At 48.1% G+C, this 25661-nt stretch overlaps 1 protein-coding gene across 3 annotated transcripts in view; it reads right to left on the reverse strand.

Moving 5' to 3' along the window:
- The window catches only part of sim (single-minded), a 108587-nt gene that overhangs the window by 24357 nt on the left and 58569 nt on the right, over positions 1 to 25661 (reverse strand). Inside the window, exon 1 of one of the 3 annotated variants that reach the window (XM_070539631.1) lies at positions 12788 to 12824. The exons of the other annotated variants lie outside the window; for them this stretch is intronic. The gene's annotated coding sequence lies outside the window, so the exon portion shown is untranslated. Of the gene's footprint in view, positions 1 to 12787; positions 12825 to 25661 lie in introns of those variants that run through there. 3 annotated transcript variants of the gene reach the window in all.

Raw genomic sequence — 25661 nt, forward strand, 5'->3', positions numbered from 1 at the left:
CACAAATGTGTTGTAGAACGAAAGGTCTGTACAGCGCAATAAAAAATGAAACTGGTCATGTTGCCATATCATCAAATCCAAAAAAAAAACAGCAATAGAGGAAGCATCGAGCACGCTCAAAGCATTGCATAGTCCCAGGACTACCTGAAAGCGAGGACAATGTTCCGCACCGGATAACACATTTATGATGGATCCGGACCTGATGCCCTCGGGCTTGAAGCCGTGGGCCGGAGCCGTGGGCCCGGGCCAGTTCACTGATGGGCTTAGGCCAGGTTTTAGAACACACGCAGACGTTAAGCATGTAGATCCAAGGCATTCTGCACTAAGCTAGAGCGGGAAGTCATAAAACTGGCTATGAAATACCTTACATTGACATATACAAAAAAGGTATACATTTTTTTCGTCTTTTGTTTCTTAAAAAAACCAGAAAACTTCCTTTCCTCGAAAGTAAAAAAAAAGAACTTATATTAAGAGCCGTTCTTGATTCGTTTTTACTTCTACCGCTTTCGATACGGTTATGTTTTTGCCATTGCGCTATTTTACAGCTTTTTGCTTACTGAACAACATGGTAGATTGTTTATTGGTAACCACGGTGCGCATCAATGAGTTCCACTTAACTGCGTCTAGAACGTTCTTCGTGGGCCATAAAGGGAAGTGCTTCGTCGTAAGCGCAACAAGATCAGTGTGGCAGCTTCTGCGCGTGTAACTTTGGGCCATCTGAAGAAAACTTGCAGCTTTTAATTTGAAATGAAAAAGGACAAAATGCTTTTGTTTATAACAGCCTGATTGTCTTGTGATAGCTTCATAATAAATTACAAGATCATTGCATCCCTTATTTTGTTTATTGCCAAAATTTGTGTTTCAAATTTCAGGTGCTTGCTGAACAGTTCAATAATACAAATTTACGACTTTTCTTGATGCAAGTGCTATTTATTGATCAAAAAGAGGTTTACCTATGCTCCCTGAACCTAATAGTTATTCAACAAAGTGTACGCAATTGCCTTGCCAGAAACTTTACCAGGACGTTTGCTTTTCTGCGATTTTTCATAGCTGTAAAGTTTCACTAAGGAAGAAAGTTGTTACACTTTCACAGCAGTTCTATTGTAATATATTTTGCTACACCACCTAAATAATGACTGGTTCATATCATGTGGACATAGAGTGCATTCGGCGAGCCAAAGCCGGGTCCGGTCATGCCGGCGTGAGCCTGGGCCGGACCTCTTCATGCAAACGCGGGCCCGGGCCGTGCTCAGGTTTGAGACGACGGACCCGGACTGAGAAATCAGGCCCATGTAATGCTATAAGCTCTAGCTCTAGCGAAGAGCGCGGTTTAGCATACAAATAAAAAAGACGAGTCCGAGAAAAGCAGGTTGCTGACAGTGAGTGTGAAGCAATCTAAACTTTTACACTTTTAACATTGCACCGTTCAACATTGCACAAATATTCAAGCTCGGAAACACATTATAGCATCTCGTTCAGCACATGCCAGCTGTGCCAACTGTCTCCCAAACGCCTTTAGTCCATTTAGCTGAAATAACGGCTCAGAAAGGTAGAGAAAAGTCAGAAGGGAAGGACATGAAGATTAATCTCGCTAAGCCCTAATGGTTACTACGTACTGGAAGGGGGAAAGTGTTACAAAAGATGGGAAGAGGAGAAGAAAAGTTCTCACCATGTGGCTCGCGCTCAAGTGTTAATCGCTTGATCATTCACAAGTCGAAGTCTCTTTACTTCTCCCTGTATTTGGTTCTTCTTATGCCCGCTCCCCTCTCCCCAATTGTAGGGTAGTAAACTAGGTGCGATCTAGTTTATCTCCATGTTTTCTTCTTTTCTTTGTCTAGATCTCTTCAAGCGAAAAACTATGCTGGGTAAGCTTAAAAAACGCTGCAACGCTTTCGTGGGTTGATACATCGCAGACGCACGAGACCACGTCCAGAAATTGTCCCTTCTGTGAGACGCCTGTCGTCTAATTGTCCCAAGACGGTGGGAACTACATGTCTCTGATGTTCGCATGATGAGCAGTCACACAAAAGTTAAGATTTCATCTGTACCGTGCTCTACAATTGACAACGTCCGCCTTTCCAATTTGTAACGAAAAAGGGCTCATAAACACAGCGCCTATTTCTGGACAACAGAGTAAGATTTCACGCAGTAGTTAAAAACAGCCGTTATTCCCTGATAAACGTTGTAAACTAAAATTGCATCGCACTGTTGAATAAGGCTCGAATGCTTCACTGCCATGTTGCGCAGCATATTCTGAGCAAATGTACCATGTCCAATTTGTGTGTCTTTTTTTTTTGGCTAATGCAATAGTATACTCTGGTTTTAGCTAGTCGATTGTTTATCACTTTTTGTGTTACATAGTTTTCTATCGCAAGTGATAATTGACGAAAGAGTCGCCTAATCTACGGCTTATTTTAGCATATGTTATGTGAGAACATGCGTACATTACAAAATAAGCAAGGATTGTTTTTTTTTCAGTGAGCAGCCAGCGTATATTATATCGTTATATCTGTGACGTTAGGCATGATATAGTTAGCAGTGTCTGACGTTAAAACAAATCATTCAATGAATTTGTTACAGAAAGGTGTTACATCTTACAACCCTAAAGCGAAGTGCACTCTTTCAGGTCAACGTCAATATGCAAAGACAACTGACGGACGTGCTAATGTTCAGTCAGTGTATGTGCGTGCCTTGCTTTTCGAAGAAATACCTCAAACCCATGCGTTCGAACGTAAAAATCAGCTTACTCAAAATTTTTCTTTAAAGGTCACTTGCTACTAGTTTGAGAAAGGCGGCGGCAAAAAAGAGCTGGTCATGCCAGATTTATCCTAGTAAGCACTTTTGTGCGTGATACAATATGTTCAACTACGTGTAGCACAAAGTTTTACGTGTAATTTGCCAAGTTCAGTTTTCGTAGGCGTTTCGACCTCTTTCGCTCTTAGTGTACAAAACGCGATCATCGTGGCGTATTATCCGGTATATGCATGTAAAGGTGCACATAAGGATGTCGAGGCAACTCTCCAGGGGCCGAATTCCCTGAATGTTTTGTTCGTAAGAGATTTCTGCGACTGGACGATCCGCCGTCGCTAATGTATTAAATTCCACGATTGGTCGATACCTGCTATTCGGCCCCGCAGTGTCGGAATACGGGCTCAATCTTTTCGCGGACCCATGGACCCACAGAAGAAGCCTTGTCTTTGGCGGGAAGCAATTACAGAAGTGTAGCACGTGAACGTTAACACGCATAGAGCAACGAACAGCGTATGTGGCATTGAACACCACGACGAATTCCCGAATATTTGAGAGCAGCATTCCACTGCATATCCCACTTATTGCTGGTGCATCTCACAAATCTGTGTTGCTTCACATGGCATAACGAAAGAAGTGCACTTGGATAAAACGTAATGCTCGTGTGTAAGACAATTTCGAACGCGCTTAAATCACGCACGTAATGCATTTTTGTCTATTCATGCGATCAGTCTGCTCTTATCCTTGCCTTTCACATACCCAAATACACGCCAGTTCATTGCGTAATTAACAAAGACGCGACGGATGAATAGCGAAATAGAAAGGCTTATGCAAATGCAGAAGATCGAAAGCGCCTCCCGGAGAGAAAAACAAACAAATATAACTGGGGACGAGTGCTAGATCGCATGCCAAGACAAACGTTTCGTTAGAATGCCAGTCCCCGCTATGGCGAGTTTGTGAAAATGCTTTATCGCAAGCGTTGCTGACGAGTCTCCAAGTTCCCGTCTGAACACCAACGGAAGGGATGCGAACGAGAAGGAGAGAGTGAAGCGGTGTTTGAGGCGGGGATTCGTTCCAAAGACGTGGAACGTGCCCGCGCATCGAATGCGCAGTGACTGTGCGAAACACTCCGGAGATGAAGGTGAAAAAAAAGGAAAAAAAAAACTACTCAACAGTGAAGAAACACAAACACACTCGTTCTAGTTTGAACTCCGCTGAATACGGCAGGGAAAGAATTGAAGGCGGAAAGGTTTCTGGGAGAAAGGGCGGGCACTTTGAATAAGTACTGCAGGCGGATTAAACGCACTCTAGGCTAACCTCCTCCGCTAAATGATCCATTAGCGCGCCCCTCTCCGGGACCGTCGCTCGCTCTGCATGGTCGTTGTCACCAAAGCCTGATGAGCTGCGCCACTGTAAAGGGCTCGTTTGAAGCGGACCGGACTCGACGAAAAGCTCGGAGCAGTTGGAGCACATCGTAATCCTTGATAATCCTTGCCTAGATGTGTGTTCACCTGCGAACTCACGGGCGCTTTCCTTAGTGAGAAATGACTTAACGGGGCAAAATGGAATGTATATGGCTTTAGCGACCGTAGCAGCCGTCGTAAATCTGCTAGCTGTGCTGCGTGAACAACATTATTCGCCGTTACGGGAAATGCCCACGGCTCAATGTGGTAACACTAATTACGTAATGCAAACGTACAGTACGATAAGGATGTTTAGAAGGTCAGCAAACCTTGGCGCCTATGTAGCGCACTTCGCGAAGAAAAGCAGAAGTCCAGACAAATTAAAATACTGATGGTAAGGTACCGTGAGGTAGCCAATCTGCCAGACATAATTTTTTTCCCCGGTTTGCTTAATTCGAGCGGATAATGAAAAGTGTCGGAGGGCGTGAGCGAGTAGGCTGACGTGTGCGAACGAAAAATGTATTTATTGTTTCGCTTTTGTGAAAACTTGCTGCCCTTTCGTTTCTAGAACAACTGCTATACGTACATCTCTGTGCAAATGCATTTCATTTACTAACCGATGTTTCTATGCAAACACAAGAAAGCTTCGAGCTTCGTGCAATAATTACAAGAGGGAACTTTTCGCCCCGCGATCGTAAAGCTAGCATGAGAATGATGCTTAGTGCTCGAATTTGTCTGATATTCGTGCTTGTGGCTTGAAACGTTCTTGCGGGTTCACTCACTGCGTTTTGTCTGCCTTTCACGGCCTAAATTACAAATCAGTCGCATAGTTTTTAAACCTGGAAGGCAATAAGACATGTAAACATGCCCACTTACTGTGAATTCTACCAGTTATAACGCAATAATATGTTGGAAATGAACACTTCGCATAATCACAAAGCCGTTTGAAGCCAGCAGGACGAAGTTTATGCAGATGTGTACTAATGATAATTCCCATGCTCGCTAAAGCGCCATGCTTCTGGCTCCAGTAGGCCCTAATGGCAGTTTTCCTTTTGGTAACTTTTGTAGAAAACTCTAGAATAGAAAGCCTTCTCAAGCATTATGGCAGCGTCGGTTTGACCATTGCCTGTAAAATTTGAGGTTCTGGTAAAATCAAGCGCAACGATGTTATGATTATTACCACATAATTTAATTTTTCGGCCCTACTATCATACCCGCGTTCGCGAGGCACTCTTGCGTCTTGAGGAGATTCCGCGGAATGCGGAAGTAAAGGTTGGAACGGTATTTGATGCGAAGTCGCCTATATGATCTTGGATACACCAAATTCAACTCCCCCATCAGGCCCTTTTTCGTCTCCAGACGCAATGGCTGGGCACCTGCCTTAAGTAAACGCAGTCTTAATAACAAGATGGCGTAACTCTAGATGTTAAGTCATAAACACAAGACTTTAGATGAGTTATCAGCCATGGCGTTGCTTTGTGCACGTTGTAGAATGCTTAAAGTAACAAAAAGAAAACACTACCGACAGAACTCAGCTATGATAATTGTTTAAGTTATGCTAAAGCAATGAACTGTTGCTAAGAGCAACTTCTAGTCATTCCTGATGCTGGACATTTTGTTAGTGAAGGTGGCCAAACACAGGAAAACAGCACTTGCGAGCGAAATGCTTTGTGAATTGAGTCCCAGGCTTTCCGACTGCCGTGAATGACATCTTGCAGCACGCATAACTACACGACCGAAGAAGTCTTGAATGTACGCTGGCTGTGACTGACAACTTAGATCGCGCTTGTCGCTATCGCGCCTGTTGGTGCCATGAAGGAGGCATTAGTTTAATAATATGGGCGCATAAATTGTGCCTCTATCTAGCGTAGATTTTCAGTACGCGCCTCATGGGCGCTTAGGGATTCTATTAAAGATGTGCTTGCTTGCCCAAAGGTTTCATGATAGCTCATCGCTTGTAAATTGCTTGACACTGGCACTGGTTCTTCGCGTTACAATTTTTTTGATGTTCTGTGAAAACGGCTGGAAAACCGGCCTTAAATTAAGGACAATTGCGTCATTAACTGTTAAATTGAAAACCAATGTAATTTATGAAGCATAAAACAATCTGGAACGATACGCTTGAGTCAAACAGATGTAACCTTCACGAAGATAGGAGCATTCTTTCGACTCGCAGGGTAAATCATTATTGACTGCATATTAAAATAATAAGCTTCCTTCGATTCTATCAACATTTTTGTCGCCCGTAACGCCAAGTGGCCGATCCCGGCAATGACGGTTCCACAGCTGGGTGGGAGCCAATTTTGCGGAACGAAAATATTCACTACAAATAACGGCCCAAGCCGTTTGTCTTTGATATTGTTTGAACTTGCATTCGAGCTCTAATGGATTAAAACCTTCCCGACTTGACGCAGCAACTGCCGAAGCTCGGTGTTTTACGGACGAGTCTTTCTGTTGTCATCGCATTAACTTCTGACCGGAAGATACTTTCCGCACGCATGGTATTATTTTCATCAAAATCGTTCTTCTTTTTTTATTTCTATCCGCGCCTCTACAGCCTATCGCCCGTGTATCTTTCGATTCTCGACCGAGTCAGCAGGGCGCCCAGCAAACGACCGCTGCGCGGGCGCTGTTATTTATCGGCTTCTCCATTTGAACGCACTACGGAACTAATAGCTCCGTACCCTGGGCCCGAGGGTAAACAGCGTAACGAGCACCAGACCCGGAGGAATCCTCCCTCACGGCGACGCCATAACGAATGCCGCTAAAGACATGGGGCCGAAATTACTCTATGCGTTTGCCCCCGACGAATGACGAGGCTTGTGTCGGTGATGATGGCCGCGCGGCCAGCAGGCGAGCGATTCAGCGCGCGCTCGCTCTGCGCGAAGCTGCGATGGGCGCGAGCGAATGCAGGCAAGAACAAAATGGGGAAGCGAAAACGAAAGTAAGAAAGGTACTGAGCCAACTCAAATATATTATGTCCGCGCGCGAAAGCTTTGTTTGCGCTCTTTCTCTTCCCCTCTCCTCCCACCCCCACTTGCTTGCTTACCCTCTCGGCATTTCGACGGCGGGATAGAAAAGGCCGATCGGGCGGCCCGGGCGCCGGCGTTGACGCAAAGCCTGAAATATCCGCTGTTTACTGAGAGAGAGAGAGAGAGAGAGAGGAGGGTAGCGGGGAGGAAAAGTTAGGCGCCTCGCGATCTCGCGCCGCCGATTGCGTATACGAGATGAGCTCCGCTTTGTGCGGACAGACAGAGCCTTCCCGGATACCGTGACCAGATGCTTCGCCTCTGCACGGATTTACAGGATACTTTTTTTTTTTTTTTTACAGAGACGCTGTTAAGGGCTAGTTCCCCCAGCTTCTCCTCCGGCGTCCTCGTCAGACGCCACCATGCGTTCGTGCTGTACAGTACGCGACCATATTAGAATAAAACGTTATTGTATCACACGTGGGCCGATCCCGAAGATGGTGCAAAGCCTGGCTGACTCGTGGCGGAGGTGCAGTTTGCCAGTAAGGTGCCCTTCGCTGGTCATACTTCTTCACACAGTGGGAGCTAGGGCACTGAGTTTTCTGCATGAACCTTCGTGTACGTTATTAAACCGTAGCTTTTCTTTTTGGGCTATCATTCCATGTTTTCGCCTAGGTCGGTTGGTCGCTGGTCGGGTTCTTGCAGAGTAGATTCGCATTTACTTAAAGATACAAAACAATAACAAAACAGAGTGGATTCGCATTTACTTAAAAAACACTAACAAAGTGCGTCCCACGGGATTCCACGCTCTGGCCCGTTGCTCTAATTATTAGGCCAAATCTGCATGTACGCTCTTGTGCCAACACCAGCGAGCTGTTTGGGATGATCCCCGCGTGTTGATAATTATGGTTCCCATACTACAGTGCATAACCACAACGGGCTATGGGCCAAGAAAGGCGTGCGTTGGATCTGCCTCTGCAGCGTGCGTTTGATCTGCATAATTTGTCTTTGTGAATTTATGTCTGGGAATAAATACACGTGCCGAATATAAAAATTGCTGTTAAAATGTCATCGTCGTCATCATCATTGTCGTCATGTCATCGTCATCATCATAATCATCATCACCTGTTAAGATATAAATGCTGCCTAATGATAGTCACAAGAAGATGCGAGTGACACTACGAGACACGCTTAGAAAATGGCAGTGAGAGCTCGGCTTGGAGACTGGCTGACATCAGAAGTGTTTATTGCTTAAGAACGAATAGGCAAAGGACAGAGTTCTTCACCGACGAAATTATGACTTTCTGAATGTGCTCAGCGATCCCTACGTTAAACATACCGAGCACAGAACGGACGCGCCTTCGTGACCTTTATATGCATGGTACCATTTTACTATCTTTTCACTTGCATTTGGGAAGTAATTTGTCATAAGAAGCGGTTGCAAAAAAATAATAATAAATGATGACGGGGAAGAAGGAAGAAACTAGCAAGCGACGTAATGTGCGCCACAGCCGTTGTCAGAGACACAACGCTTTTCTTCTTTCCTCTGACTTCTGAGCGACCTCGTGCGATCGCAGCATTTGTATTATATATACAACTAAATGTTTTGTCGCGCGTCTCACCGGATGAAGAAAAAAATCGCACTTCCGCGCCGCGTAACTCCGGTGCTTTTCTTTCAAGGACGTTAGGATAAGAGACGGTCCGCTCACACGACCCCCTGATCCGCGCTCAATATGGCTGACACATTATTGGTCGCGCATGGCCGCAATACTGGAATGCCACGCTAAGCGGCCTTCATGTGCTCGCGCTGGCCCAATGTCAACGCGCGTTTCCCGAAAATCTCGGTCGGCCTGCCGTATTGTTCTGCATACACAAACGCGATCGCCGCAGCCCCCAGATGAGGATGGAAGGGAGAGGTTACCTTGGGAAGGAAAGTCGGAGCAGTCGAAGGGAATTGGTTCTCCGTCGTGACGCCGTCGGGAGAGGGAGAGAGGGAGGGGGAAACGGTGAGTAGAAAGGAAGAGGGGGAGGGGGACGGTGAGCGGAACTCGCGGGGGTGGATCGTCGAGACTCCATGGTCGGCGCGCGCGGTCTGTTTGCGCTGCCAATTTGATGGGCTCCCGATGCAAATGAATCGCGCTCGCTGCGCCTCCATCTGGGCGCTGCCCCTTTTCTGGCGCGCCGGGGTTCGCCATCGGAGAACTTGGGACGGAGGGCAGTGCGCTGCCGTTCCAGAACGAGATGCTTTTCGGCTGCGCGCGCGCTCTATTCTCTGCGACGGCCGGTGAGATTCGGTGTATATACCTTTCCTTGTCCAAACATGCCACAATTTCTGCTGTTATAAACTTATGTGATCGACGAGTAAACGATACGAGTTCGCTACGAATAACAATTTCGATATTCTATTCGCTTTTAATTCTAGCATTACACAGCAAAATACCGCTTGCGGCTAAGTAGGTGGCTAATAACTGTTGTTATAGAGCTTACGTCGATAAGAAAATAATAAAACGTTGCAATACTATACTTTATTGCTTGTTTCTTACTCATTTCAAACGGAAAAAAGAAAGAAATGCAGAAAAGGAAATTACAGGAAACAATAAAGAAATGGTGAAGAACAACAGACACTTAATTCATGCACGCAGCACCCGACACATCTATGGGGCTAAGTCAGGGCTGTATGAAGCGTTTACCGACCCAGCGGAACCTATGGAACACATAATGAACGTTGGCCGAATAAATTGGCCCTTATTCTTTTCACTCTTTCTTTCGCAGACGGACGGACGGACGGACGGACGGACGGACGGACGGACGGACGGACGGACGGACGGACGGACGGACGGACGGACGGACGGACGGACGGACAGACAGACAGACAGACAGACAGACAGACAGACAGACAGACAGACAGACAGACAGACAGACAGACAGACAGACAGACAGACAGACAGACAGACAGACAGATAGATAGATAGATAGATAGATAGATAGATAGATAGATAGATAGATAGATAGATAGATAGATAGATAGATAGATAGATAGATAGATAGATTCAGAAAGGCTGAAGGCAAAAAATGCTCATTGCCTTAATAATCAGGCACCCTTGCAGCCGCTGTCCCCAAAAGGCTTCAGAATGTATTTTCAGTTCAGAATGTATTGTTACGTACAGGATCCTGAACTCACAAGTGGAGTAGCCAAGATTTTTCAACACGGTGTCTTGCAGTTACATCTATACAGGCCTTCCTGCAGATATATAATATCAATTTATGTGAATGGCTTGCTTCCCACTTAAATGTCACTTTGTTTAGATCACTGAGGCATTGTCTTTTCCATGGTGCCAATTCATGCCATGTTTGTAGATAACTTAAAAATGAGATTGTTTGAGTTTCCGTAACAAATATTTGTAGGTAGTTGGGATGGTGAAAAATCCAAGCACTATCAAAACTGTGGCGTGAAAATGTAGATATTTATTGGCTGAACTTGTGCCCACAAAGACACGCAATTAACGCTCAAATGACGATGATAGCTGCGATTTTGGTCATTGGTCGTTGAAATCGGAACTGACGGTCCTGGCCTATCCACTATTTACAGACGTATCACTGCACATTAAAGAGCGATCACTGGTGCTAGCGCAAGGGCGTTAGAGAATGTACACCATTTTCTGATTATGAACACTTTTCATTTGTCGCTGCTCCGTTTCGGAGGGGCTGCTGATAGAAATGATCACCCTCGTCATCATAACCTACCAAGCCTTAGTAAGGTTGCTTTGGGATTGTTTTGGTACCGTGGCTTGTACGCACGTATTTTAAGCATGCCATGTGAAAGAAGTAGTCCCTAGTGTAGTCGACACCAAGTCGGCTCAGTTTAGTTCGTGTTCTAATTGCCAGGACTGAATGAATGGGCGGAATAGCAATGAGGACGTGTTCTTCCCTTGTGGAAGAAGTCGTTACCGAAGTGCGATTTATTGCAAGCTTTTTTTAGCGCACCCGAATGACTGCTCAGCAGATGGTCAGTTGCATCGCAATTATAGAAAGAAAATACGAGCAAGTCCTCCAGCACAAATTGCAGTTCGAAACGAAGGACATGTTACTGTTGCGACTCGGGGTTCGAAGACGTGGGATACACTTTTCTCGTGGAAGAATGAGGTGAACGTGAGGCTGGGTCCGATATTCAGGACGTTGGACAAACACGTATACGTTTACATAGGTACAAGAAAATGCAAAGTAATACAGAAAGGTTGATGATCACCCCCGCCGTCCGCAGCTCCTTTTATGCCTTGCGTGATCATTGTTTAGTCAATTGCCGAATCCAGTGTCAGGAGGTTGATAATATCAGGTCCCACCATTGCAATCCGGTTTCAGGACACCGATGACATCAGATCCCACCAATCCGGAAGTAGGTTGCCCTTGTCGCATTGCTAATTGCTCAAACCTCTCCTGAACGAGGTATTCCCGTGCTGATCATAATTGATCCCTGTCGAGAACCATTCTGACGAGGCCGTTGGCCCGTTCCCCATAATCGTCCGAACCGTGACCGAAGGGTGTAGTGGGCCAACGGCCGATTACAACATTACCCACAGTCGCACCTTATGGGCCTAGCTGGCCTTCGCAGGTTTGCCGAAACAACAGATTATAGCAACCAGGCGCACGAGTCGCGAAGACCTTCCGCAGGCACCGTTCACGCTGCCACTGCAGCTTACGTATAGCGAATACCACGCAAACTGTGACGCAGGATCCCAGTAACAACAACAAAAGAAGTGTGTGCACGGTTTTCACCACATTGTTCCAGAAGGCGAGAAGCTAACGTTCACGCACTGAGATGCACTGTGGCAACATAAAACAAAGATATAAAACAACTCCAAACGTCACCAAAAGCCGTACGCGCCGTTTCGATGCCTTTAGTACACGGCCTCCGAGATCTCATGTGGCCATCTTAGCGAAAGCTGCCCCTCCGCATTCTCGGAAGCCATGGTTCGCGACCGCGGCTTCAGGGTAGGTGCACAGGCGCTGCAGCGAGGGCGCCCTCGAGCGGCGCCTGTGCTGCTACAGAGGACTCTATCAGTCCCCGCCCTACGCCCTGTTGGGCGGCGAGTTTCGACTCCTAAAGTATTCTGTGACCGTGGTCGCAAGAACATTCGAGAAATTTCGGTAAAGTATTCTGTGCATGGTCCGCAATGACATTCGAGGAATTTCGGTAATGTATTCTGCGACCGTGGTCAGCAAAAACATTCAAGAAATTTCGGATACAGTAGGTGGGTTTTGTGCCACACGATAACTTGATAACGGCGATAATCTAGTTCAGAGCGGTCCCAGGAACAAAGGAAAAAAAAAACAATGTGCGCTTAGCTTTTGCGTGATGCGTTACCGATGCGCGATGCCAACAGAGGTCAACAGAGGTCAATATTTGATCATATCGTCCTCGCGTATTGTGCTTTAGAGTGTAGAGTCATATGTACATTGCAGAGAAGGATCAGGCTTCTAGCTGGAACGTTCCTCATCGCCAATGCATCACCAAAGTTAACGGTGTGGTTCCATCTGGTATGTTAAAATAAGAACGCTTGACCGGGTCTAGCAGCGGCAAAACAAACACTTGATCTCAACATTAACGACGAAGCAAGGCTAACACATCGTTCTGAGTGTCAGACGAAAGTAAGAGATGGCTATTCTTACCATTTATTTAGTTCTGTCGTGACTGAGAGCAAGTAAGGAGGAAGTATTCGGATCGAAGAGGGTAGTTCGGGATTGTCTGCGTGCTAACCCCAGACAGACATGTTTCCAGCTTTCCTAGTTTCGAATTTCCTAGGTACAGGTTACTGACACGAGTTACGGTAACCTGCCGCTGTAGCCAGCGGTATAATACGCGCATGCGCAATAAGCCTTCCGTAACGTTGCATGAGCAACAAATAAAAAATGCTGGTTAATTCATAAATGAGTTTAGAATACCTTAAGGGCCCCCGGAGCGACATCACATCACGGGTGGATACACTCACGGCGAATAGAATAACGCGAGCATAGAACACGCGTCTCTATGCGTTACTACCTGACTGCCGTAGACACGCACGATTTATTCGATGGCGGATTCGATGCCAGCAGGCCCTGTGATTGCGGCAGTGCGGCTGTAAAAGCAATGCCAGTCACGCGCCGTAAGTATAAAAAAAGGCCTGTTGGGAAGCTGTGCTCGTGTGTGCGTGGAGGGACGACGCATTCCGTGGGCTGGTGTGGGACACAGGACGGATGCATACGATGAGTTCCTTGTTAGATGGTAGCCAATGAAAAGCGCAAGTGCCAAGATTCAGTCGAGGTGTAGATAGGCCTGAAGAGAAAATCTAGTCGCAGTTCTCTCTTTCTTTCTCATTTCTCAGGCCGTGATACTAGAATTGTAAAAGTAATCGACGTTAGAATATTTTTCTGTTATTTTGGGGCTGGCATTTTTTCTTTAAGTCCTTCAAAGAGAAGGGCATCATAAAATAACACACAGTTGTAAGTCAGTGTTTGTCTCTTGTTTGTCACTGTTGTAGCGTTTCTATCCATTTGCATTTTCTAACTTCTCCTTTCCCAGAGAATTACCTTTTCCTCTGAGAAGGTGTGGCAGCCAGTAAACGAGGTTGGCTTCCCGACACAGATGTCGCCGTATATGCAGTCTACACGACAAGCGACGACCAGGTGTCTGCGAGCGCAGCGGTACACCTCGTACACACTCCTCGCGTTTGCAGCAGGGGTGGAGACATGCGTCCGACGGTCGCCAGTTTTGCTCAGCTTTGCGCACGCATGAGAGAAATACACGCACATATATACCACAGGGTGGGCGTGATCGCGCATGAAGCGACGCGTCTTTGCGTCACAATCGGGGCGCTAGGCCCCTCTCGCTTCCCGAAAAGAATCCGCCCCCCCCCTCCCCTCCCCCTTCCCACACCCGCGCGGAACCAAACTTTGCGGCTCGCCGAGCACCACGATCGGCAAACTGCTGTAGCTGGTGCGAAGCGATTGCGCGACAACCCCGAGCAGCAGCGTTAGCGCACTGTTTGCGGCGACGATCGGGATTGGTGATTTATGCTGCGTGCGTCTTCTGTTGCCGCATAATCTGCAAGACCGCGTGGAAGAGAGGAAAAGAAAGCGTTTTATTTGAATTTTGTACCGCTCGCTGTTCGCATCTTTTTCTTGTGGCTTCGCTTTGCATCAATATTGTCAAGCACGCCGTGGCAGGTCGCCGGAGCCAGGGAACTTAAGGCGCCCGTTCGGCTCGCCAGCTGTGGCTGTTACGTACGTATGTATACCCATTGTGTTGGGCTTGTTCGTTTGACACGTTTCGAACCGGCACTCCAGCCCTCGTCACGTGTCTCTTGTCTCCTAGCGCTGGCGTCATGCTGATCATGCTGGTTTCATGCTGCAAATCGGGATCGGCGGGGACATTAATTCGTGCATATGGCATGACTGCGTCAGTTGCATCAGTTTTAGAGCGAAGACTAGAGCTGGCCGTTAATTACATGATAACCCGATTTTAAACTACAGTGATTTATGCTCTAGTAAATTAAACGGCAAATTCGTTTCGGACGGTGGTGTCTAGCCAGTGGCTCGGGTGCCCTGCGGCCATGTCAGTGGTCATGGGTTTGCCTCTGAGCCACGGCGGCCGCATTTCAGTGCCTTTAGAAACGAGAAGTGTCGCACGCTGACATTTAGATGTACGCTGAAGAACTTTAGGTGGTCAACTTAAATAGAAAGCCATGTACTGCGATATCGATCCTAGCCACGATGTGTATATGAGCTATGTTCGATTAGGAGGCTGTCACTGTTATCAGAATGCTCTACTTGGCAAATCGTTTCTATTTTAATTTCATTATATGAATTTTGTCGAAGCGTCATAATGTATGGTGCCTATACGTTACGATTAATAAATATCCACATGTTGCAGCGTTAGAGCCGGAACAGAAAAAAAATGGCTGTGGCTTAGCTAAGGTTAAGCCCAGGATGCGAAGCATACTAGCCTTTATTTTAACGCGACAGCGTTAAGGAGCTCGTGTCGCAGAAAAGCCGGTGTCGTCGGCGTCGGCTCAGGCGTGCGGCGCTTGCTCAGGCGCACATTTCGTTGTCGCGCCGAACGCTGCGTTGCTCGACGCGCACCGCGTCCGATGCGGGGCGCGACGCCGCGAGCGACGGCGGGAGTTGGAGCGCCGGTTCTCCTCTGTCGTGACGTCACGGTGTCACGTGATTTCATGGTCACCGCCGCGCCTGAGGAGCTGGGTTGAGCCCTCGTAATATGCTTCGCATAACGTCGGCTCAGGCGTGCGGCGCTTGCTCAGGCGCACATTTCGTTGTCGCGCCGAACGCTGCGTTGCTCGACGCGCACCGCGTCCGATGCGGGGCGCGACGCCGCGAGCGACGGCGGGAGTTGGAGCGCCGGTTCTCCTCTGTCGTGACGTCACGGTGTCACGTGATTTCATGGTCACCGCCGCGCCTGAGGAGCTGGGTTGAGCCCTCGTAATATGCTTCGCATAAAAAAAAAAAACCTCCCAATCGTCTGCGTGCGTCGGAGAACCCGTACTGCGACATCTGACGTTCATTTTTGCGCTGACGACCAGAGCTCTGCGAAAGGGAAGCGACATACATTGTGGGAAATCTCAGCATGCTCTGGAAACACCCGTTCAGTGCGCGCTGTGCGACGGGCAGAGATAGGCACGCGGTTACCTCCTTTACCTAGGAAAATGTGATCGCAAATCATGATACTAGAACGAACGCTTACAGTTTTCAACGCGGCACACTGTTTAGTCATGCTCGGTTGACGCGAACATCCACTTTAGCGCAGCTAGCGACAGTGCAGGAAGTGTGGACGCAGCGAGCCGGCCACTGAAGACGAGTTCCTTGCAAGTAAAACGTTCACAGCAGCATCTGCCGCATCTTTCTCGCGGGGGAGTGGCCTTGCTGGGCTATCGATCGGAGCACGGCGCCCGCCCCAACCGATCTGGCCACTTGGCGAGCGTGGCTGTGCCGCTACAGGCGATACATTGCGAAGCGGAGGTGTTGGCGCGGATACGGTCGTGATGTGTCACCCCATCCCGTGTCACTCGACATTGCCGAAACATGTTTACAGGATTTACATGCACGTAAACATGTCCGTCGATGTGCATGCTCTTGCTCGTCCATCGCCGCACCTGGCGATGGACGAGCAACGTTGACGAAACGTTGCTCGTCCGCCTACCAACGTTGACGAAACTCCGCCTACCAATGCGCAGATGCAACGCGCCTATGTGAAGCCCGGCTGCGTTCTGTGCGGCGCGATGTTGTCGCACCATGTGTAACCAGCACTCGGCCAAGTTCAGACATGTGTGTGCGTGACGCTGCGTCATTATCCGGCTTTCTTTCTTCCTTGTTTCTTATTTCACAATTATGCACGAACACACACACACGCACACGCACACACACACACACACACACACACATTGTTACGCGGTTTGTAGAAGGCGTTTATTTCAGGGAGCCGTAGGGCAAGTGGGTGCCGGTACTGCACGTCGTCCTTCTCCTCCTAGCTGCCATCTTAATGTTGGGATGTTGTGGTTGCTGCTGATGCTGCTGCTCCACTACCTTGGACGCACTGTATATATATATATATATATATATATATATATATATATATATATATATATATATATATATATATATATATATATATATATATATATATAAGGAGAGAGAACGAGGGACAGACACCGACAAGCGTACGGACACGCACCACGTCAACGCAGGCGCAGGCTGCACTGCACGGACCACTGCGGCCAGCCGACACAGCAGCCCTCTGGGTTTGTATACGTACGCATCGCAAGCCGGCGTCAAATTTGCCGTGAAAACAGCCGGCCCCATGGACGCCACATCGGACTTTGCTCGGAGAAGGCTGGCATCGCACGAGAGGCAGCAAATGATCGACGCGCTCGGGTCGCGGTACCCCGCGCAACAGAGCAAGGCCCGGTCCAAACGAGCATCCGTCCAGAGTATATTTTCCCGCCTCTCGCAGCTCTGACACCACTGCCGCTCTACGTTATATTACACATACGTATACGGTGGCCTTGTTTCCGTGCCATGGCCCCCCTCCCACCCCCCTTTTTTGCCTTATGCACCCCTGGTTGACTTTTGCGCGCCCCCTCGTCTTCCTCGGCCACTGAAGACGGATGTCGGTGGAGGGTCGTTCGCAGGTCGGCATGCCTGCTGGGGCGCCGTCCCGGTGTCAGATTGCGGATGGTAGCGCGAGTCACGTGACGTCGGGCGCCAAAGGCGGGCATGCTGCCAGAGTTTGCAGAGAGTGTGTGTGTGCTTGTGCGTGCCCGCGCCAGTGGGGACATCTGGTTGCGTTAGTGTCCACGCAGAAAGGGTGGCGAGAAGGACGACGACAAAGAAAAATAAGGACACTAAACTGTATAAGAAGGGAAACCCACAGAGGCGCACATGAAGCCAATAGACAATTAAGCCTAGGAATCCGTAGGGATATTTAAATTAAATAACGAATGTAGTGTAACTCATAATCGCCACCTCAGTGAAATGTACCAATGATCCTGCACAGGCCGCATACGTACAGAATGGAGATGGGTGACATGCAGAATTTCGCTGAATTTTTGGAGGTGGTTTATAGGCTTTTCTTTTTAACATGCTGCGCCCGCTGACGGTGCAGCATGCAGGAATGTGCGTTGCGAGAGAGCTTCCCATAGTTGACAACAGTGCGACAACAAGATGATATATCCACTTCAATATTGTTACGCTTCAAAATCGTGGGTTGCGCATTGTGCGTAGAGTATATATGACACTGTGCTTGTTCCGAGAGGTAGAACGAACATTTACCATAGATAATTACAAAAAAATATGTCTTTATACGCATTTACGAAATCATTATGAGTGATGTGTCTCCGATGGGCATGGAAGGGATCTATCCTTGTGTCCATCTGTTTACTGCCAAACTCCGAATGTTTCGATATTCTATCGAACGAGAAGCAAATAGCAATGCGTTTCGTCTTAGAGACCAGAATTTGTTACGCAAGTATTTAGAGAAAAAAAAAACATAACGATGCCAGTCTTTCTGTACGCGTGTACTCGTGTACGACTTGTGTTGCAGAAACCAGCGGACACTATGCAGCTGGCAACTCTATAATACGACTCAGAACAATAGCAGACTCTGTGATTTACCCTGGTGACGTCAAGTGTACGACCTTGTTGGAATGATGACATGTGAATGTGATGATGAAAACACGCCTATTGATAGGGAAGGGGAAATGGGGAAGATGCCCCCAGTCCGTGGCTCCTATGATGTTTTCGGCCGTGGCCCGTTCCAGTCAGATCAGTGGCCCGCTGACCTAGGAGGCGTCGTCGCGGAGGATGCTTGCCCATTTCTCAGTGATGGGAGGGGCAAGATGGATACGGGGGAGGGCAGTATATGTTGATAAAAACCGGCAAAGCTTTGAGAGGACAACGCGATTCTTCGCTGAATTTTCAGAGGTGGTTTAAGGCCTTTTTTTAATATGCTGCGCCCGCAGACGGTGCAGCATGCAGGAATGTGCGTTGCGAGAAAGCTTTCCATAGTTGACAACAGTGCGACAACAAGGTGACTCTTTGTAGCGGTTATCTCGAGCCAAGGGTGGCCCTCGAACGCGGCGCCACGGTCATCAACAAGCTTAGGCTTTCGATGACCGCAACTCAACGTTTAACAGACGGAGAAGCGTCCATTGGCGTTGGAAAATGTTCTTTCTTCTCTTTATTCTTTCTTTCTACCTTGTTCTTTTGTTTTTACAGGCGTAGCGGATGGCGTCGTCGACACGGATAGAACTTTCTGCAAGGCGTGAGAGCTACATCCTCGCTGTCTTTTCCACGTCTGCTTGTGCAACAAAACTTTGAAACGTATCGACAAAAAGTTGTAGTATTCACGTTAGTGCAGTTTCTGGAAGCTGTAGCGTGTCATTATCTACGTGCGCAAATTAGTTAGAAAATATAAAATTTGCACTGGTAATTAGCGCATCTATTTAGTAAAGGAAAAGAGGTTTGTGACATCGAAAAAAAAAGATGTTCCCAGGAATAAGCTTGTAATTTATAGCGTAGTGCAATCTTCCATTGTTGCGTACAGTGGTGATATATAAGTATTTGCCTACATGGCACGCTGAAAGGATAAGTTGATATGGACCACAACAACTTTATCAACTTGCACTTGCGCGGAAGCACTGTATTAAAATGATATACAATCATTGTACAATAGTACAATGATTGTACTGTATTGTATTGTATTGTAGTGTACTGTATTGTATTGTATTGTATTGTACTGTATTGTATTGTACTGTACTGTATTGTACTGTATTGTACTGTACTGTAGTACAGTACAATAGCAACAAGGAAAGGAAAAAAAATGTCATAGGCCTTCTCGCCAGACACAGCACAGTCACAGCGTAAGCTGGCGAAGCGGCTGCAATAGGAGCTCCGTTTTCGGCACCACGCAGTACAGGGTCTTCGCGGCGAAACCTCTTCGCCTCGTTTTCACGAGAACGATCTGAACTGCGCGCCCGGCGTGGACGGCGCGCTGCGTTTTGTCCTCCTCTCTGCACAGTGGTCTGCTGAGCCCGATGTTGCCTGGTTGCAGCCGCGTGCGTAACTCTGCGATTCGCTTCTTCAGCAGTGATTCGTAACTTGCGAGGAGCCGCCATAACGGGTACCGAAGAGTAAACACAGGTATCCAGACTACGTGGCACACATGTCACATGCCTTGACCCGTGGCACGGTACGTTGATGTCGTTGATGACGACGCTAGTGATGGTGCATTGGCATCCCCTTCGAAACGGGGGGGTGACATATAGTCACCTGACGTGCTTGAGTTAGCCAGGTCCAGCTGCATGCAGCATGCGACTGGTACGTGCAACTGCTATATGTCGGGGCACCTAGTGGAATGTAATGGAACTTCAATGCAAAGTTTGTATGTATCAACGCTACGCGGCGCGCATGTCACGTCGCGTGTCAAAGGACGCGATACAATGCTAATAATGACGTTGATGATGATGACTTAATGGCAATCCCTTTGAAACACGACGGTGACAAACAGTCACGTAGCCTGCTTGAATTAATCAGGTATGCCATACATGATTTTCATTACATCAATATTTATACGTCTCCATAAACTTCTTTTTCTTCCTCAAGACTTCGCTACCCTGTACCGCCACCTATGCAAATGCTACATGGCGTGCCACCTGATGTAATAATATGCAACTGCAATGCAAAGGGCACGCGTATAGACGCTACTCGGCGCGAATCTCGCTTTGCAAGGTAAGTGGCACGATACATGCTAATGATATTGATTTATTGGCATCCCCTTTGAAACGCGGTGGTGACTTGGTCACTTATACAGCTTGATTTAAGCAGGTACACACTATATATTTTGTCTAGCATTCTTGCCTACATCTCCTTAAACTTCTTCTCATTCCTCCAACCTTCTTTAACCACCTTGTAGCGATAGCTGTGATTCTGCTACATTGCATTCTACCTGGTGTAATAATATGCAAATGCAATGCAAATTGTGCACGTATCGACGCTACGTGGCGCGTATGTCACATCGAGTGTCTCTTCACGCGCTATGACGCGTTTATAGGGCGTTCTTGCACTGCCTGCTGGCAAGGCACGCTTTAGTATGGATTATATTTTCACTGCCTCCGGCACTGAAATTTCTACAACACTCATAGACACATTGTTTCCTGTTCCCCATTATCGTGCGTCTTATGCCGAATGCCGTTACCTAGATGTACTTTAGCTTCTCCGTCGAATGATCATTCCTCCGAGGATCAATAGTTTTTTTCTTTAAGTTACATTCAGCAAGCCTTCCTGTCAAAACCTGGTTAGAAAAAAGGTGCTGTTTCGTGCCGTGGTCGATAAATTGCCGCTTGTACGTGTCAGCTTGGTGAAACGATTGATGACTGTATTGCAGATTGTAGGAATGCCGTGTTCTTCCAGGACATTCTCCAAACAACACTTAAGAAGGATTTAGATGTCAGACCCTACACAATTCGTTTCCTACATTTAAAGATCCCTGTATCCCATCATGCGACATGTTCATGGTACTCGGCCTTTGGCACAGTAGAATGTATGACAGGCACGCTCAACCACCGCGAAGCATTCGATCGTTTTTAAGGGATCGGTGCCTACGTTCGTGGCGTGTACGTCGCACAAGAAACAGCGCCGGACTGGAAGCCTTTGTTGGACGCTTTCATGTGCTTTCCTGTCTTTTGATTGTGTTTTCAGTCACCTTAAGTTTTTGTAGCTCTTTAGTTGTTTATTTTTTTAAGTTTTTGCTGAAGATTCTGTTTCTGTGTATGAAATATAAAAAAAGCGCTGGCGTGGCTCAGTGGTAGAGTACCTGACTCCCACGCAGCGGGCCCGGGCTTGATCGCGGGTGGAACTGGGTATTTTTGTTTTCATTCCCAGCGAAAGCTGCTACGGACACCGGACGCCGGTGGCGGAGGCGGCGGATACCGTCACCAACCGAAACGGTTATTGGAATGAGCCCAAATCAGCTTACGCTGTAAACACCCAATGCATTTTCAGCCTGGGGCTGCCTTGCTCTGTTCGTGCAACAGCAACACAGTTGTACCATACACCGTCAAAATCAAGTGAGGCTTTAAGGATAGGTTTATTTGCGAGTAATCACCCTCCGTAGCGCTAAAATAAAAACACGTAAAACAAACACCGCAATCGGGGATCCTTTGTTGAACTAATAGGGTCATAGCGCAGCCTTCGTTGTGTTACAAAGGCACGCTTCCATAAAAAGGTAGCCTCAGAAGTCGAGGAAAGCCCTTCTGAGCGCGGTTCCCACGCCACGCGCCTAAGCGTACAACAACGCTTCCGCAGCGTGCGGTCCACAAGTCAAAAAACGCGTGCCCAGGAGAGTACGCATCGCGCGTATAACGGAGCCACCAAAATCCCATTCCAATTATCCCATAAGGCTTCTCTGAACGCGTCCGCACTTGATCCGCGTATATAACGTTCGCATTTGCACTGTCGGCACCGAGACTCACGTACGTCGCTGCATTTGATGTACTCAGCGGCCCCCAACTGTTGCTCAGAAGTGCAGCTCTCTTTGCGTGTCGCAGTAGTTCGGTGCAACGCAATGGAAAGGGTGCAGAAAGTCTTCCATTACGAGATCCCGTGACGTTCTAGTTCAATTTGCATTGGCTACAAAGGCGAGCTTTGTTCTCAGATTTAAGCTTAAAAAAAAAAAAGAATGCAGCCGCCTGGAAAGCCAAAAATGGTCTTGGCGGTTGATGTTGCCTAAAATCCGCACTCAAACGTAGATCGTAGACTGAGGGCACTGCAACTTACTTCGGGAAGCCTTTCCGGTTTCCGTACTAGACTCCCGCAAACATAAGCCTAGTGGTGCACATAGCATTTGCGTTACACGTAATGTAACGCTGTCATGGGCAATATAGTTGCAGTGTGAGCACTGGAGTTAAGTGCGCGGGTTATTTATTTCTGCTCACCTGACTTTGAACGGTTCACAATCACAATGCGTTGAACGGGTACACATGTCCACCATACGGTATAGCCAGCATGCAGTTGCACCTAACTTTCAATAAGTTAAATATTTTCTAAGGTATATACCCACTCAAGGCAATCGAGGGAGCAGCGCTAGTAACAGTGCAGCACGCAACTAAGCGGCGAAGGGCACAGGTCCACCGCCCCCACTGCACCTCTGCGGGAGACGCGCGAAAAGAAGCCAGGAAGGGCGACCGCGCCCCGCTGCGAGGGCGGCACGCGGTGTCTCCCCGCAGGGGTCGCTGCCGACGCGTGCCGGTTTGAGTTCCCACGTGGCTCCTAACCAGCCGTCGGCGCACGCACGACCGCCCTTGTCGACACGCGGCGTCTGACATGCGAACAACAAGACGCACGGTCGCATGCCGCAGACCCCGCTTGCCGCGGTTCCTTCTACACACTATAGCGGAAGGACGACGACGCTTATGAATTGAACGGCGCTCATTGAAAGCGCCACCCGCGGCGCTGGGAGTTCTTGCTCCTTCCTTCCCTTCACTGCAGCTACCGCTGCACAGGCAACCGCTGGCTGGCATCCCTACATGTTCTCTTACACCTACGGCCGCACCTTGTAGTACCTCGTAGAGCTGCTTCCCTGGGTTGGTGTGCACACTTCCGCTGCCGTGATCGGCAGCGGGGATACGTGAGGGCGTGCTGCCGTGGCCGGTGGCTTTTGTCGAGTAGTGGATGGGGCGAGGATATCGGGGGACGGACAACTCCTCGAGCAGCGGCCGTATGGGGTTTCCTTCGGGGCTTCGTTCTTTTTATGTCCTTCCCAGTGACCTCGGTTGGAAGCGTCGTAGCGCGGGCTTCGCAGTAGACCGATACGGCTCCAAGCGCGAAAAGCGAGGCCGAACTTATTCGGAGCTGCAGTTCGGTGCTAGATACTAGTAGCGTCTCGCGCCCTCAGAGGAATATTAAATTATCAGTTATTCTTTAACTTCGTGCTAACAGCACGCAATATGGCTTCAAGTTTATTCGAACTGACTGCGATTTTCGTACCATTATATCTCCTCACAATGTGTTCTACTCTTGTACGTGCCAATCCCTCCCCAAGCTTTCCCCATTTAACAAGATTATGCGCAACATCTCTTTTCTACAAGACGATTGCACCGAGAACTTCCAGTGTTATAGGATCAACAAGGCGCCCTTGACACAAACTCCTGACAGAAAGCGTTCCGGAGCTTACGCTTGCGGACTGTCTGCAACGTCAGTTATTTTGGTAGGATGTTTTTCACCCAGCACCAATTAGGCCCAAAACATATTGCTATACCTTTAGACTGGCATATTTGTGAATATTCTTAAATATTCATACTCAGTTGCTTTCTAGCTCACGCAAGCGTATAAAAAGAGATCATGAGGACGAGCACTGGGCTAGCTGTAGCCGGATGGCGGCCACGGTTACCTTGTTCCATGGCTCCTAAAGATTCCGAGTAAACAAAGATTGTTTTGATTACTGCAACAGACGTCGTTATAAAGACGTGAAAGCTACATTAATGACGAAAAAAGACAACGGTGTTACGTGTTCAATACGTGTTCAGTATCCTGCGCAGGCTTGCGAAGTGCAGCCTATTTCTATCATCCCACCAGAATGACCTTCTTTGCTGAAACACTGCACTCAAAGCTTCGTCCTGGTAATTGTTGCATACAGGCGTCCATTCTACACTTCAGCCTTGCACAATGCAATACACCTGCAATCGTCACTCCTTCGCAATGCTTCTTTGTAGCAAGTGTGCTGGAGTTGTAAATCATCGCGCAAGGCCTTTCAGGCGCGTTTCCTTAAAACGCTGCGCCCATAGCCCAACGAGAACCGGGCATGGAGTGCCAAATTAAAGTTACTTCCTCGCTCTCTGCCTGTCACTTGCAACTTATACATCATGTGGGTGCGGCCCCACCTTCCGCCACCACAGTCGCGGCTACCAGTTGTTTACTCTTCCTCTAAGCACCCGACTCACAAGGTGCTAATTGCATTTCCAAAAGTCATAGCACTTTCTCACTTCAAGAGTGGCCTGCCGGTCAGCTCTTGCAAACAAAATGCCAGGAACACCATTTTTCATCGAGTTCATAACTAGCCAGCACCTGTCCTTGAGTATAATATAAAGCATGTCAGCGGAAGATGTTTTGTGGTCACCCGCTGACTGCACAACAGCGCTTCCGTCCGCCCCGTCCCCCTCCAAGGAGGCGTGGGCTGCTAAAGATATACTTGGCGCCCTCGACGTGTGAGTGGCAATGGCAATGCTGCTAACGGTAGCACGCGAATACCCAAACGAAGAAAACAGCCCTGCGCCGTCCCGTCGCCCGAGAACACAGACCACGGAATAAGATAGCGGAAAACACCTACTCGATTCTTCAAGACCAGCCAACTAATGTCCAACTGACTGATGCTTCGCAGAGTAGCACATAGGTGGCGTCGACATTCAGTACTCCAACCGGCAACCGCTGCGCAGAGTGGCGCCGGTGACCGTCTCAATGTCGACAGTACCGCGAACTACATGTAGCCATATAGCGCCATTTTTCAGCTTTGAAAGACGGCGCGAGAGGCCCAATGCTCAGCTCTGACAAATATTGACGAACCACGTATTATGCGGTCGCAATACAGTTTTGCCACTGGCGCACAGTATCACTGGCCTACACGCACCACCCTTCTTTCTCATGTGGTGGCTTTATCTTGCTGCCTTGTTCAATACGGAGGTGAACACATATTTTGCTTACGTCTCTGGGACAAGGAAAGAGCAGAGAGCACTTTACAAAGGCACGAACAAGAAAGATGGCGACCGGTTGAAGAGAGCGGAGCGTAAAAATTCGGCGGGACGCTTCTTGGGACAATAGTTGGACGTCGCAGGAGGAATGCGAGATAGGCAATGCGACGCTCGTGTCTATTACACTGCATGGCACATGGGCAGTTACCAAGATTTAAACGGTGGCACCGGCGGTCAAATTGGGCGGGACCGCGTTTCCTGTTCACCGTGGTGGTCAAAGCCGAGTGATGTCCTGCCGCGAGAAGACGGATCCG

Source organism: Dermacentor albipictus, chromosome 5, assembly GCF_038994185.2.
Source record: "Dermacentor albipictus isolate Rhodes 1998 colony chromosome 5, USDA_Dalb.pri_finalv2, whole genome shotgun sequence".
Lineage (NCBI taxonomy): Eukaryota > Metazoa > Arthropoda > Arachnida > Ixodida > Ixodidae > Dermacentor > Dermacentor albipictus.